Raw genomic sequence first — 14,397 nt, 5'->3', positions numbered from 1 at the left:
GGCCCGGCGGCGGGCACACAACATGGCGCCGCGGCGCGCGCCCCCCCTCGCCTCGCCTCGCCCCGCCCGCCCGGCCCCCTGCGGGCCGCGGCTCTGGGCGGCGGCCGGGGCGGAGGGAGAGGAGGGACGGCGGCGGCCGGAATCGTTTCCTGGGTAAGCGCAGCGGGCTGGGAAGCGTTTCCGGAAGGCTGGCCGCATCCCGCAGCGGGCTACGGGCGCCTCCGGGGCGGGCGGCGCAGCGCGGAGCGGCGCGGCGGGCAGGTGCGCTCCGCGGCCGGGCCAGGAGGGAGGGGAGGGCAGCGCAGCGCAGCGCAGCCTGTCCCGCGGCGGGGCTCCCGGTGCGCGGCCGCCTGCCGTGCCGCCGCTCCGGCCGGCCCGCTGCCGGTACGAGCGGGCAGGAGGCCGGGGGAGAGTCCCGCTGCCCTTGCCCGGGGCGGCTCCGGCTCATCCCGGCCTCGGGCGTACGGGGCCGGGGGCGACCTGCGGCTGCCAGTGCCGCCGCCAGCCCGCCGCCCCGCTCCCGCTGCTTTCCCCCGTCGTGCAGAAGCGCGGCGGTGCTGCCGCTGCTGCAGGGAGCTGGTCGGAGCGTCGGTGCGAGCGTGGGCTTTCCTCCTGCGGGCTGCGAATGGGAACGGCGGCCGGGCTTGTTCTCGTGGGGGGGGTGTAAGGTAAAAAAGCATCAAAAGTGGCAAAAGTGCCTGTAGAAGTAGCTCTTTTTTTTTTTTTTTTTTTTGAGGCTTGTACACGGGGCGTGCACCCCATAAATGGGAGTGTGCAAAAATACAGTACTCGGCACAAAACGTGGACCCCATTTAATCCCACTTGAAGTTCTCAGGAATTCGCTTGGGTCCCATGACAGTAATGGAGCTACTTCTAGTTGCGGTTAGAGAGAGAACAAAATCAGACAGCTAGAATAAAATGGAAAATGTAATCGTTCGTATTTATACTTCATTGCTTTGCCTGCTTCTTTGCAGTGCTTTATAATTCTTGGCTGGGCTCCTGCTTGCTAGGGAGGATAAGTGCAGTTCTGTGCTTTAAACACAAAATAACTAAAACCAAGAAAAAAAACCCCAAACCATGCACTGGTAGTGGGCTGGTAGGCTTTGTGCGTTGTGGATCTGTTGGTAGGCGTACAGGATAACGGTATCTGCAGTAAGTTGTGCAAGATAACAGTATCTGCAGCAAGTTACAGTGCTTCACGTAAGAGCTGCTATATTGCCCCAGAAGCCGAGGCTACGGGTTGCTGCTGAGCTGCTGCAGGCTTGCTGTGTCTTCTGGCTTGCCAGTGTGTTCCTCCAGTTTGTTCTAGATCTGATATGTCATCATCCTGCCATCTCATGCTCTGGTACTTTCTGAAAGCTTGAATGAGCTGTCTGTCTTGTATTTAAAGGTATTTTCTGCCTGCATAATTGCATTTGGTTAAAATAAAATAAGTGTGCAGATGTCCTAGCACTTAAAGGGAGAGACATCCTCTTATGGTGACCTTGGGACAAAATCTTGGCTGCCTAACTTCCTTGTGTGGAACAGCCATGCTGAGAGTGGATATTTTTGTTCTTCCTTTACAGTGATGAGTGTTTGATGGAATACTTTTTGGGTTGTATTTTTGGTTTTTTTGGCCACTTAAGGGAAGTTGAGGTTCGGAGGGGGCTCTTTGGGAGGAAGAGTAGTTTTATCATGTGTTATGAAGAATGCATGACTTGGTTGTAATGAGGAGGAAGAAGATTCTTGGCTCTGAAGCAGCACAAGTGACTGTGCCCTTCCTGGTGAAGGAGGCATCTAAACAGTAGATCACAACAGTGTGGTAATAATTTCCTTGGAGAGGGGATGCATGACTTGGAAACCTGGATTATTTCTTTTGTTTTTCAGTTATGCAGCTAAGTCAGGAACAGTGACAAAAATGGTCACTTTTGGTGGGGCGTTGGGTGGACTCTGCTGTGCCCTCAGTCAGGAGGGATGGTGACTTCCTTAGGAAATGCCTGAGGAGCCTAGAAAGGCTGCAGGGTTTGAGATGAAGAGAGTGGTGACTTTGGGAGCTAGTTAGGAAGGGATTTGAGTACTTGAGATTGCCTACTCTAAGGATTTTTTTAGGAGAGGCTGTGAAAAACTACAATGATCCTGATCGTTGCTAGGTAATCAACTGACTACGTCTTTGTCATCTGTCAGATGGCAGATCTATGCACTTTGGAAGCTCTGACCTAGGACATGCGGTCACACATGAACAAATCATCCACGCTGAAAACAAACTATACTGTATGTATATCCCTTGCTAGCGGAAGACGAGGTCTTGCCTTTGTTTCCTGCTGGGAACAGCAGAGCAGAAGATGTGCTGGGTGCTTGTTGCCGACCAAGCTGCTGCTGTCCTGCTGCCACGGAGAAAGTAAAGGCAACGGTGGAGCATGGACACTGGCAGGAGGGGTGGTGGGATGGGTGCGAGCTCCTGGGGAGTGCCAGGCACAGGTCTTCTCACCCGTGCTGCAGGTGGGACAGGTGCAGAGAGGGGCTGGGGAACAGAAATGCCAATTTTTCTGGAGGAGGTGAGGAAAGCCTGGCTTGTTTAGCTTAGCAAAAGAGGCCTGAGAGGGGATATGATTGTAATCTGCAAATACAGCTCCTCTCCTTTTCTAGTGTTTATATCCCTGCTATTTAAGCTAAAGAACAATGTTGGCACAAGAACAAACGGATATGAACTGGCATGAATAAACTTAAGCTGGAATTTAGACAGTTTCTTCCCTAAATGGAGTGAGGTTCTAGAACAACCTGCAAATGGGAGAAGTGGGAGCAAGCCCCCTAACTGGCTCTTCAGGATATATTGAGGAAGTTTATATCATGTGCTTGGCTGTGGCAGTAGGAGATGAGGCTTGGTGATTCAGGAAGAGCTTTTCCTTATGTCTGAGTTAACTGAATATTGATTTTCTGCACTAGTGTTTCTTATTTTTAAAATCTGACACTCAAAACTGGCATAAAAATAAAATGCTTGCTTTACAATTTGTATCGCTACTTAGAAAGGGCTGCGATGTCCTTAGTGGCCACTTTCTGAAATGTTTCCCAAGTTAGTTTTTTTCCCCTCCAAAATACTAAGTGTTGGTTTACAGCTGCATCTAATTGTGTGGAAATTCCTTTTTCTTTAAGTCAAAACTGTGCAAAAGGAGACTGTGTTTGTGAGCTGTTTGAGCTTCTTATCCTTCAGGTTAAAAAATGAACTGCAGAAAACCTTTTTTTTTTTTTCTTCCTATTGAAGTAATTCATAAATCCTCTCAAAAAAGGAGTTTTTGGGCAGGCTGTACAGCAGACCTAGATGGTGTGAACTGAGACCAGTGCTCTAAGCTACGCTGTGACTAAAGGACTGGAATAAATGAAGTTTAAAACAAATTTGAAAACAAGTCTAGCTGAGTTAGTTGTGCATGGGGTTTTTCTCACTTGCTGTTATGCAGAACAGCTGAAAGTTACCTAGTGTGGTGGTTGCAGTAGTTGAACTCGTACGGAAGTCTGTAGCAGGTTCTAAAAATATTGTGTGTGCAACACAGAATACAACCAGCTGTGGATGCTGTGTAATGGGTCCTATGACTGTCAGCAGTACCTGACTGCTTAGGAGATGTAATAAGTACAAAAAAGAAAGAGCAGCTGTGATGGGCCAAACCAAGGGATCATCTCTGTAGCCCCGTATGCCACACAGGACTCAAGCAAGCCATGCGGTGCCTGGTTTCACCTCCAAGCAGCACCTTGGAGATGCCTCTTAAGTGCTTCTGCATTGTTTCCTTGCCCTGTGGCAGCAAGTGGTCTCTTGCCATCAGGAGGGATGAGGAGCTCTTGCAGGCTGACTTATACTTCAGGTTAAGCTGTCGCCCGCTAAAATCAAATGTGAGAAAATTAATCGAGGAGAGGTGAAAATGGGTGCATTTATGTTGTGCTTCATTGACTCTGTGACTCACATCCCTTTTGCAGGGAAAAGGAGACCTTGGAACATGTACATCTAATGCATGAGGCTGCAGTTCCTCTTCTGGCTCCTCCAAAGCCTCTTGCTGAGCTTATGGGTGTTTTTTTGATTTATAGCTCTCCTATCTGCCACCCGACAAAAGAATGGGATCTTCTTGCCGGCCTCCTCCTGCCCCTGTCTGAGCTAGCCACAGCTCCATGGGCTGATGGGCTCCAGACTTGATGGGCAGCATCCCGGCACCTCTGTGCCTGTTTCTCTTTCCTTGTCTCATTATGGGTCCAGCCAGAGGACTAATCGCTGCTGTCCCCAGAGCTTTAAGGAGCAGAGGGTGCTGTTGGGATGCTCTTTGTGGTGTCCTGCTTTAGTTTCCTATTTTTTTTTAACCCTTCACCTTGCTCCCTTTTTGATCTGTTGTCTTCTGCAACTTCCCCCCCCCCCCCCTTCTGCTTGTAAGCAGATACCCAAGGAAAAATAAGAACAGGATGACCTTATTCAAAACCTCCTCTATAGATGCTCTCTGAGCCTCTGCCTGTTCTCAGCTTGGGGTTGCCAGAGCTGGGTGCAACCTTTCCCTGTTTCAAAACGTTTGGTGGCTTTCGGTTCCAAATGCCTGTCTGGTCTGTGTGCAGCCCCCTGGGACCTCATTGCAGCCTCCGTGGCCTTTGGCCAGGAGTGCTGCTTGTCTGTAGGTCTGCTTCTGGCTGTGTAAAGAATTCCCTCCTTCTGCTTGTTCTCAGCTGGCTTCCTTCATTTGGCAGCTCTTAGCTTTTGTGTGACAGAGGTGGTTAGTGATCCTGCGTTATGCCACTCGTGATTTTGTAGGCCTTTGTCTTCCTCATCGAGTTGGCTTTTGACCTGCCCGAAGAGTTGCCTACTCAGATATTCTTTGTATGGAATTCCTGACTGTGAGCATCTCTTGCCAGGAGTCTGTCCCAGCTCTACATGTCCTTTTAGGATGAGAGGATCAGGGCTGTATAGAGTTTTCAACATGTAGGTGAGCTTTGGGGCTATACAGTGGCATAACCATGTTTTGTTTTCTTTCTTAACGATTTGTAATGTTTGGTTTGCTTTTTGGACTGCTAGTGAGTTAATGTCATGAATCTGTGAAATCATAATGTCAAGATGTTGCTCAGGAGTGTGGTCAGTTTGGAATCCCTCAGTTACATATAGCCATGGTTATGTCTTTCCCATATGCATCTTCTTACATTTCTTGTGTTTATTTGCATTAGCTTTCCTCTGCAGTTATTGACTCAGTCTCCCAGGATTGTCTGGAATTCCTCACATCCTGGCCTTGCTATCACCATACATTTTTTTATCATCAGCAAACTTCCTCAACTCACTGCTCATTCCCCTTTCCTTGTCTCATATGAATGTGTCAAACAGCCAAAGTCTGAGCACGGGTCTCTGCTGAACTTCACTGGTGACTTCTGTTTGCTCCAAGAAGAGACCATTTACTCTTACCCTTACCCTTTTCAACCATCTATTTCTCCACATAGGACCTTTCCCCTTCCTCTGTCTGCCTAGTTTCCTTAGGAAAGCCCTTAGTTTTTGGTAAGGGACTTTGTTAAGTCCTTTTGGAAATTGAGATAGGTCAGAATGAATGGGTGTACCTTGTCCATGTTTGGCACCTTTGAAGAACTCAGAAAGGTTTGTTAGGCAGGGTTTCTCTCCATACAAACCATACTGATTCCTCCAGTAGACTATTTATCCAGGTGACCAAATTCTCTCCTTTTATCATTAGCATCAGTTGAGTTAATTATTATCCCAGTAGAGGTGTTAGGCTTTGCAGCTCTGTACTTCCCTGGATCCCTGCTGAGATTGTGGTTTCTTTTGCCACTTTCCATTCACCTTCTGCAAAGGATGTTTCAAGCCGGAGGTTGCAGGGCTCTGGCAGAAGAATTTGACCGAAGCATTGCAGAGAGTGCCCTGGGATTGCTAATGGACGCTGGTTTAACTGTGCCTCGTCTGAGAGGTCCTGGTTGTGTAAGCCTGTCGCCACGGGTATGAGGTGACTGGAAATGAATATAGGAGTCTGACCTGACAAAGACAGTGGGCACTTGGCCTCTATCACCTGCAGGATGATGAGTAGACCTTGTGTGGTGGTTTTTTAATGCTTTAAAAAGATCAAACTCGATTTAGCTTAAGACCTAAGGTGAACCTCTTAAGTTCTGTCTCCTAGCATCAAATCAATTTTCTTTTTTTAACTAAAATGTGCTGAGCTTCCGTCTCCCCTGAAAATGTGCTATTTGTTTGGGTAAGCGTTTAGATGGTGATTTTTACTGCTGAAGAAACTTTGCATCTGTGTATAACACTGATTAGTGCCTTTTTAAAGTGGTCTGCATAACAATTAGGATGATTAACTAGATGCAGATTTCTGCCTTTATCAGTAGTCTGTGCTGCATTTGATACTGAACACTGATCTCAGATAAATGAAGTCAGATGCAGTTTAATCTAGGATATTCATGAATGTAAACTACTAACTTGAGTAGTAGTGCATTGAGTAATAATACGTGACAGAGGAAGGTTTGCTACAAAATATGTAAGTTTTTGCTTCAGATCTCAGTACAGGATAGCCAGTGTCTGTAATTCTGGTTTGTTTTACCTTACGAATAGTGCTGCTGCTGTAAAGTACTTTAAGCAAACTCCTGACAGACTTATATTTGACAGTTTAATCTTTTGGACTTGACAATTTAAAAACCTATGCTAAAATCTCGGTGGTGTCCTCCTGTAGCTATGCCAAAATTGAGTTGTAACCCACTGATGTAGCCATCTAGTTCTTATTGTTTGGCTGCCCTTTTTTTCTGTAGAAATCTAATAGAAATCTTGCCTTTGTCTTCCTTGCCGGATTATATTGCACCCCAGGTAATATATCCCGTCAGACAAGCATCAGCTCTGCCTGCCCTTGGGAAAACCCTCCTGGAAGCACTAGACATGCTTTGCTATGATATGCTTTTAAGCAGTTTTGTGGCGTGTTTTTCTTTCGTTGAAGGTTGGGGTTTTTGTGTGGTTTTTTTTTTCCTTTTTGTGCAAGCGCAGTTTAATTTTCAAAGGCACCAAAAGGAACATTCTAAACTACTTCTGCAGATTTCAAGTGTAGAATATGTGTTTAAAAAATACCCCTTGGGTTTGATATCGGTGCTAAAATGTGTTTCATGCAGGACTCTGTTAGTCACAACTGATATTTTTCTTGTGTCTATTAGCTGGTTATAGAGGGAGGTTTCCTGGTGTAATTATTGTGTGTAAAGGACAGATTCCAAAGGGAAGGAAGCTGGCAGGCACTAAATGTTCCCTACCTTTATGAATTAACTTGTTTGAACAGAAGAAACTACCATAAACTTTACATATTTTGTTGTTGTTGGTTGTAGAAACATGTTATTCCTTTGCAGTGTTCTCACAGTTATTAAATGACAATAATTTGGTGTGACTAATATTGGCACAAATTAGTTGAGCCTTTATCGGAAACCTCGTAAGTATAATTTCTCAGCTGGGTTGGAGGGAGATGCTGCAGGGTGCTCACTGGCCAGCTGCCTAATTCAGCAAATGAGGAGCTTGACATTAAGCCATTCTATGTATTTAATATAGAATTTCATTATAAGGAACTAGAAGCAGTAGTTTGGGTAAATATGACAACTAATTCATTGCTCCTGTGTTTACATTTGCCTTGTTAATTCTATTTGCAAAAAGGATTATTGTTAGGAAGGGATGCTTCTTAGCAAGGTATTAGATTGTGTAGCTATGGAGGAAGCTGTGCAGAGAACCAGCATGAAAGATGAAAGGGAATTGCAAGGAAGAGAAATAAGGAGGAGGGTTGCTCTCACATGGAGAATTCAGCGCTTGCTGGATTAAATTGGGATTTAAATGCAACATAATGGAAAGATAGTTTAATTAGGTTGTTTCAATGAATTAAAGATATATACATATAGGGCACAATCTATGAGCTTACGGAAAGATTCATCTGGAAGTAAATACAGTAGGGAACCTGGGTGTTTGTGATACACGGGGTTTTAAGGAAACCTCCAGCACTATCTGATGTCCTTGTCTCGTTAGCATCCTGCGTGCCTCGCGTGTGAGCAGGAGAGGCAGGATCTCCATGTGATTGTTCCCCTGATACCCATATGGGTGAAAAACGGTGCTCCTTGGGGAGCGTGTGGTCTCACTGGACCAGGCACCCCGGTGGGGCGGCACGCTTGGGGTGTCCCGGCAGTTTTGTCATGGGAAACTTCTGGTTGCCTGTGAAATGGCTGGTGCTGGATGCATGCTGTCTAATTCACTGTGGTGATGCTGGTCAACAGAAAGAGGCACAAGAGTAAAAGTATTAGGACAGAGTTAAATTTTGGTAACTCCCTTTAATAGAATGATGTAAAGTATTTCAAAGGAATGAAAGTAATTTATGCAAAAGATTCTTGCTTTTCTTCCCTCTTGAAAGCTTAAATGGCCATTTTTCCTGGGTGTATACAGCCATTTTCCTCTGACACAGGAAAATGTAGGAAACGGACAACAGGCAAAGTCCGTGTTGCCATACTAGGAAAGTTTGAGGTCTGTTTTAATGTCTTAAAACATCTGGGGAGAAGCCCTGCCGCTAGGACGGAGGGTGTCCAGTGCTGCGGGGATGGAGCGGGTCCCCGATCTCCGGGGAGGCAGAGGGGTGGCGTGGCTTGGAAGAGGAAATCCAGCGGGAGTAGAGGGACCGTACCGCAGCAGTAGCCCTCGCCCTCGCCCTGCCTGCGTCTCCATCCTCTTCTTGCTGCAGCTCTGCCCTCTCCTCGGCCATACCGCAGAGACCTGCGTACGCCCGTGTTTACCGCCCATAACGGTCCCATATTGCTTCAACCTTGCTGCTGAAGGAGAGTGCCGCTGCCTGGGAGAGGCGCGTCCGCCCCAGGGGTGGGGGAGGCGGGGCGGGAAGCCGTGCTGCCCCGGGGCCGTGCTGCCCCGGGGCCGTGCTGCCCCGGGGCCGTGCTGCCCCGGGGCCGTGCTGCCCCGGGGCCGTGCTGCCCCGGGGCCGTGCTGCCCCGGGGCCGTGCTGCCCCGGGGCCGTGCTGCCCCGGGGCCGTGCTGCCCCGGGGCCGTGCTGCCCCGGGGCCGTGCTGCGGGGAGCCGGGAAGTGCCGGGCGGCGCGGGCCTGACCGCTCTGCGCCTTCCCATCGCCGCGGCGGGAACAGGGCAGAGCCGGGTAACGGTAGCCTTTGAAGCCTATTAAAAACGTGGATAGGTTAAACCCCCCATCTGGACGATACATAATTTCACAAGGGAGCCGTGCGCGGTGGGTGTGTGCTTGTGTAAAATGCCAGTACCCCACCCGCATTTTCTGTTAATCCAGGCTAACAAAACGGCATCGTACTCTCCATTACTTACTGTTAAATTCTTAATATGGTGTGAGATTTTTAGAAGAAATTGAAACTTTAAAAAAAATCTTTGCCCTTTCAAAAATTAAGTTTTACTCTGATACTACTTTTTTGCCAAAGTATAGATGTAAAAGTCAGCTTAAAAATACAACAGAAGTGGAATATATACTGATAGGTAAAGAGAAAGGGAAAGGTTATAAAGATAATTTCACTTGAATCTGAAAGATAGTGAGAATTGCCTCCTTGGGAAATAACTCATATTTTTAGAGTCCTGTGGGAGCCTGCTTGCCTTTTTTTCTTTTCTTCCCCCGCCTCCCCCCCCCCTGTATTTTCCTACCACACTTCAGGAAAACAATGAAACAACATGAGAACCATCAGTAAAGGGAGTGGTTTAACCAACACATCTGTATATGAAAAGCTGCATGTATTCAGGCAAATAAGATTTTTTTTTTTTTTTTTGGAGGAGTTTGAAGTTTGTTAGCTTAAAAAGTTATCAAATATAAGAAAAATGTTTGATGATACCTGTGTTTTTGAAAAGAGAAGCATTAAAAAAGAAAAATGTTTTTAATTGTTTGATGTTTGCTTCTCAGAAATTTTTGAGATTGAACTTATTGTTAGATAAGTTTGTAGACTGGTAAGATGACTATCCAGGATATTGAAATAACTTGGTGACAAAGCAGTGTTGGCTTTAAACATGTGCTGTTATTTAAGCACGTGCAAGAGCTGCTAGCAAACCATGCTTGACTATATAAATGTGTTTTAACCTTATTTTTATAATCTTTGCATGCTGTTACATCAGCATTCATCTAACTGCATTTTTTGCCAATTCTTGGCATGTCTAAACTTTTTCAGTAAAATATCCTGTATGTTTCCATTTGATGCAAGTATGGATTTAAACTTGGGTAAACAGAATGGTCCTATATGTGCCAAAATATAGGAGGTTCTCTGGTAGAGGCATATGGGCATTCAGGGACCAGTCAGTCTTTTTTTGAAAACCAATATAGATATGTCCTAATATGATAAAGATGGTGCTGTTTGTCAGGGAAACTGCATAAGTGGTCCCTGCGAAATATGTCTTTGCAGCCTAACAACATGTTGATATTGTGATGCCCTTGCACTGAAGTGTAACTAATGGAACACCACAGAAAATTCAGGTATTTTCAGTGTGGGATCTGTGTGGGGAAGGGGAATCAAGAGGGATGATTGGGAGGCTCCCAGGGACATCAGTGAGGCTTGATGCCAAGGAAGTCCTGGAGTGGTGGGACCCTCAGAGCATTGTTAAAGGTTTGTACCTCAGGCGGGCGTCATGTTTCAGTTGTTTCCTAGCCTGCTTTGGGCTAAAAATCAGCACTACTGCATGCTGGTTCTGAAATACAGTCTCCACGCTCTGGTTTTGGCCAGCCAGTGTGCAGCAATAGATGCAATGGTGTCACGTGGTTTTACTTACTGATTTTTGGGCAGAAAAAGGGGGATACCTCAGTGCTTCCCCAGTCCAGCCAGCAACTCAGGAGGTGATGCTCTTTCTTCTCTCTCCTTTCCAACATGTGCGCCCATGTTGCAGTGATGGGAACGGCTGACAGGCAGGATATAGTGAGGTGCATCCCTAAATCTGCGACAGACCTTGCTGGTAAGAATTATATGAAAGCGTTTCCCTGGCAGCAGTGGCTCTGGTGACACTGGGAGCCCCAGAGACGCAGCAGCCGAGAGCTGTCTCTGTCCTTGCCTTGCAGTAACCCGGAGGCTTTAATGAGCAGACCTACCCTCCCAGCCTCTGGAGAGGCACAGGGGTCGGCGGCTGGCCACTTGCCATCCCGCAGCACAGTGCTTCAGTCCGCTGCTGCTAAACCAGCAGGTAGGAGTGCTAGCTGGGCAGAAAACATTTTGTGGGATTTATCCAAAATAAATAGCTAATTTTACATGGGCGAGGCTGAAATTCTTCGGCTGCACTTCCTTCCATGGCAGAAGAGAAACTCGCCCTCCTCGTAATCCTTGTCCAAGATTTTGTGCACGTGCAAGGTAAAATGACTATTTTCCTAAATTTAAAGCTTGGATCCTCCTTCCTTGAGTTCTCATGGATGTCTAGATCTATACGGCTTTGAAAACCCATGTGAAGACAGATAACCCAAACTTCTCTGAACCTTCCCCAAAAGACTCACATTGAGACATTTGGCTGGCTTCTCTGCTTCTGCTCTGTGCTTCTGCATAATCCTTGAAGTGTAAATATAGAGCTGGAAAAAATAACACTCGATCTAGTTGACAGTATTCCAGCTTGCACTAGAACTTAAATTAAGAAATGTGAACTTCTGCTGTAAATCAGAAATTTGAGTTTGTAACCCCTTAATTTTTGTCCTGATAAATCCTATTACTCCCAGAAAGCTGTTAAGGTTATCTCTGTAAGTCCTGAGGATGTTTTAAATCTGTGGATTATTTAAGTAGCGCGTGTGCCAAGGTTTAAAATAGGACTGCTAACCCACGCAACATGCCGGCGGTAAAACCAGGAGTGGACGGTGTGGAGCTGATTTGGGAGGCGCCGAGTGACTGATCCAACTTCAAACCTAACTAGTGTTGAGCTTTAGCTCTTGCTGCCTGGACTGCCTTTGCTGCTGTACAGGGATGGAAAATTCACAGGATGCTGATATTTGTACTAGTATCATTAGTTCTCTCAAACTAATGGGGTGGATGCTGGTTGCACAGCTGCATCGGGCTCGCGTAGGGCATTCTTGCTTGGCACATGGTATTAGCACGTCCCGAGGTTTCCCTGCTGCTGAACGTGAATGCTTGAGAACTTCCTCAAGCAGCCAGTGTTCAAGTGGGGAGCTGGGCTTTCCCATTTTGGGATTGCTCTTTGAACTGAGATTGCAAGCAAATGTTTTTGGCATGGGTAAATGCAATGTGCTGTTACGGCAGGATGTGAAGCCTCCTTGCAGAAGGTGAGCTCGAAAGGAGATGTTGAAAATTCTAGATCCATCATGGTAGAGGATTAAGCTGAATTTGCCTAGATTTTAAAAACTGACGGAGGAGATACTCTAAGGAGAGTGACGTACATACCCTGTGATTCCAAAATGAAGATACTGATGCCCCTAAAGGCTGGCTCAGGAAAGGCACTTGCTAGAGGGCTCAGGTGGAGGCAGGAGCTAGCACATAAATAGATGAAGAGGAATTTTAATTACACAGAGGAGTTAGATGATGAAATGAGCTGCAAAATGCAGCAGTAAAATAAACCTAAATCACTTGCACAGAATTAGGCACTAACCTTGAAGTAAAACTCCCCTGGAGTGGAGCAGTGGGGAGGCATACTCTGTGCTAAGTACAATATAAACCCACTTAAAAATGTTTTCTAGGTTTCTTTCTTTCCTCCCCTTGTCTGCTTTAAGGACAGGCCTGGGTTTGTCCTGAAAGATTCTAAAAGTACCTAAATTTGAGAATAAACATGTTTTGTTTCACAGAAATTGAAGTTTGGGTCTAGGAGTTTCACACACAAGCTATGTTCCTTTGCATTTTCTTGGCTATTCCTAATGTGGTCGTGTCTGTAACTTTCATTATTTCTAATTCAGAAGCGTAAGCTAACTCAAATGCTTTCACAGTGCAACAGGAGGTTTTAAAAGGCCTTGAGGGACCCTGTGCAAAGCTTGTCAAATGGCCACAGTTGGTTAGTAAAAATGGACGATTAAAAACTAGCCTTTTCCAAAGGGTTGTCAGTTGAATGTGGCAGGCTCATGGATGAGCCGTATTTCTGCCTCTCTCAAAAGCTGTGCGTGAAAGAACCTCTTCTTCCAAGCAGAGCAGTGCACACATGAACGTTTGGCTCTTCTGGAGGCTAATACAATGAGGTAGTAAGTATCTGCACACCATATGGAAAATGGTAGTAACACTGTTAGTGCTTTTGAATTGCATGTTTTCATAGTTGTTAGCCGTAACTGGAAAGCACCACAGTATCTTAAACTCAATAAAATGCTTAAACTTAAAGAGAAACAGTTCTTTTAAAGGACCTTCAATTGTGGAGAACCTCTCAGTTTTGCAAGGTGAGAGTAATGCAGCTGGAGCAGATTGGTTTTACTAAGTGGCTACTGAAGATGGACAGAGGCAAAGCACTGTAGTGAAATAACAGTGTGGGTTTGATCCCCTCTGATGGGGAGCAGGTATTTTTTAAAAAAAAAAAAAAAAAAAAAAGGCAGCTCTATTGCATTGTTATCTTAAGAGGCACCAGAAATGGCTTCAGAAATTGAACTGTTATTGTAGAGAGGCAGCTCATTGTAAGAATTGAGATCAGGAAACTTGCTTTCTTGCTTCTGAACCGGAGTAGTCTTAGGAGACTTTTCCATGCTCGTTTCCGTCATATGCTCATTGCTATTTCATGGTATAACAATTTCTGTGTTTAAAACCACCTCTTTCTTAAAACCAAAGATAAAGAGCAAGGCAAAGTATTTATAATGTTAGCATGAGGTTGGCAGCTTTTAATTAAATGCTTTAAATACTAAAATTCTTTAAAGTTAAGAAACAGCATGCCAACAGAAATTTTTAGATTTACTGGTTTCCTTGTTGTCACATGGATTTCTCCACGTTAATCTGACTTTCGATAATTGCTCCCCTGACTCAGTTACTCTTTTTATACTGTCCTTTCCACATCAAGTCAAGCGAGCATAAACATTTCATGTGTATTAGAAACAAGAAGTTTTGTCTTCAGAAATGAATCGCAGGCCACCGTGGAAGGAGAGAAGGGAGAACAGCAAGTCTTGTCTTGACTTCTTTTTCCTGCTTCCTAAATGAAGTTGTGTAGGTAGGTGCTGTGTTTAGGTCCTGTCTCTGTGATGGAGTTTACACTGTCCTCAAGCTGTCCCCGAAGAAGGCTTCATCACTTCCACAGTGTACTGTAACAATCACAGTTAGGTTGCTCAGAGGTGTGACTGCAATAATAAAAACTTATGGGGACCAAGCAATTTGCAGAACTGGAGAAGTGCAGAAATGGGCTTAGGAGTGGACCAGCTGAGGTCAGAGCTGCCCAGATGTCTACCTGATGTCCTCAACTCCCTTGTCTCTTAAGGTGCCTCATACCATCACGAGGTAGCTAGCGTGTGATGCTAGACCTGCTCCTCGGCCTCGCAGGTGAAGTCGTGCCGA

General features: G+C 45.9%; 1 protein-coding gene across 1 annotated transcript in view; it reads left to right on the top strand.

Annotated features, from left to right (window-relative positions):
- The first annotated feature begins 232 nt into the window (after window positions 1-232).
- APBB2 (amyloid beta precursor protein binding family B member 2) overlaps window positions 233-14,397 on the top strand; it is a 190,240-nt gene continuing 176,075 nt past the window's right edge. Inside the window, exon 1 of the mRNA XM_075148973.1 lies at window positions 233-261. The gene's annotated coding sequence lies outside the window, so the exon portion shown is untranslated. The remainder of the gene's footprint in view (window positions 262-14,397) is intronic.

The sequence above is a fragment of the Calonectris borealis genome, chromosome 4 (assembly GCF_964195595.1).
Source record: "Calonectris borealis chromosome 4, bCalBor7.hap1.2, whole genome shotgun sequence".
NCBI classification, from domain to species: domain Eukaryota; kingdom Metazoa; phylum Chordata; class Aves; order Procellariiformes; family Procellariidae; genus Calonectris; species Calonectris borealis.
Note: the sequence above shows the minus strand (reverse complement) of the source record. Positions and strands in the feature narration are given on the sequence as shown.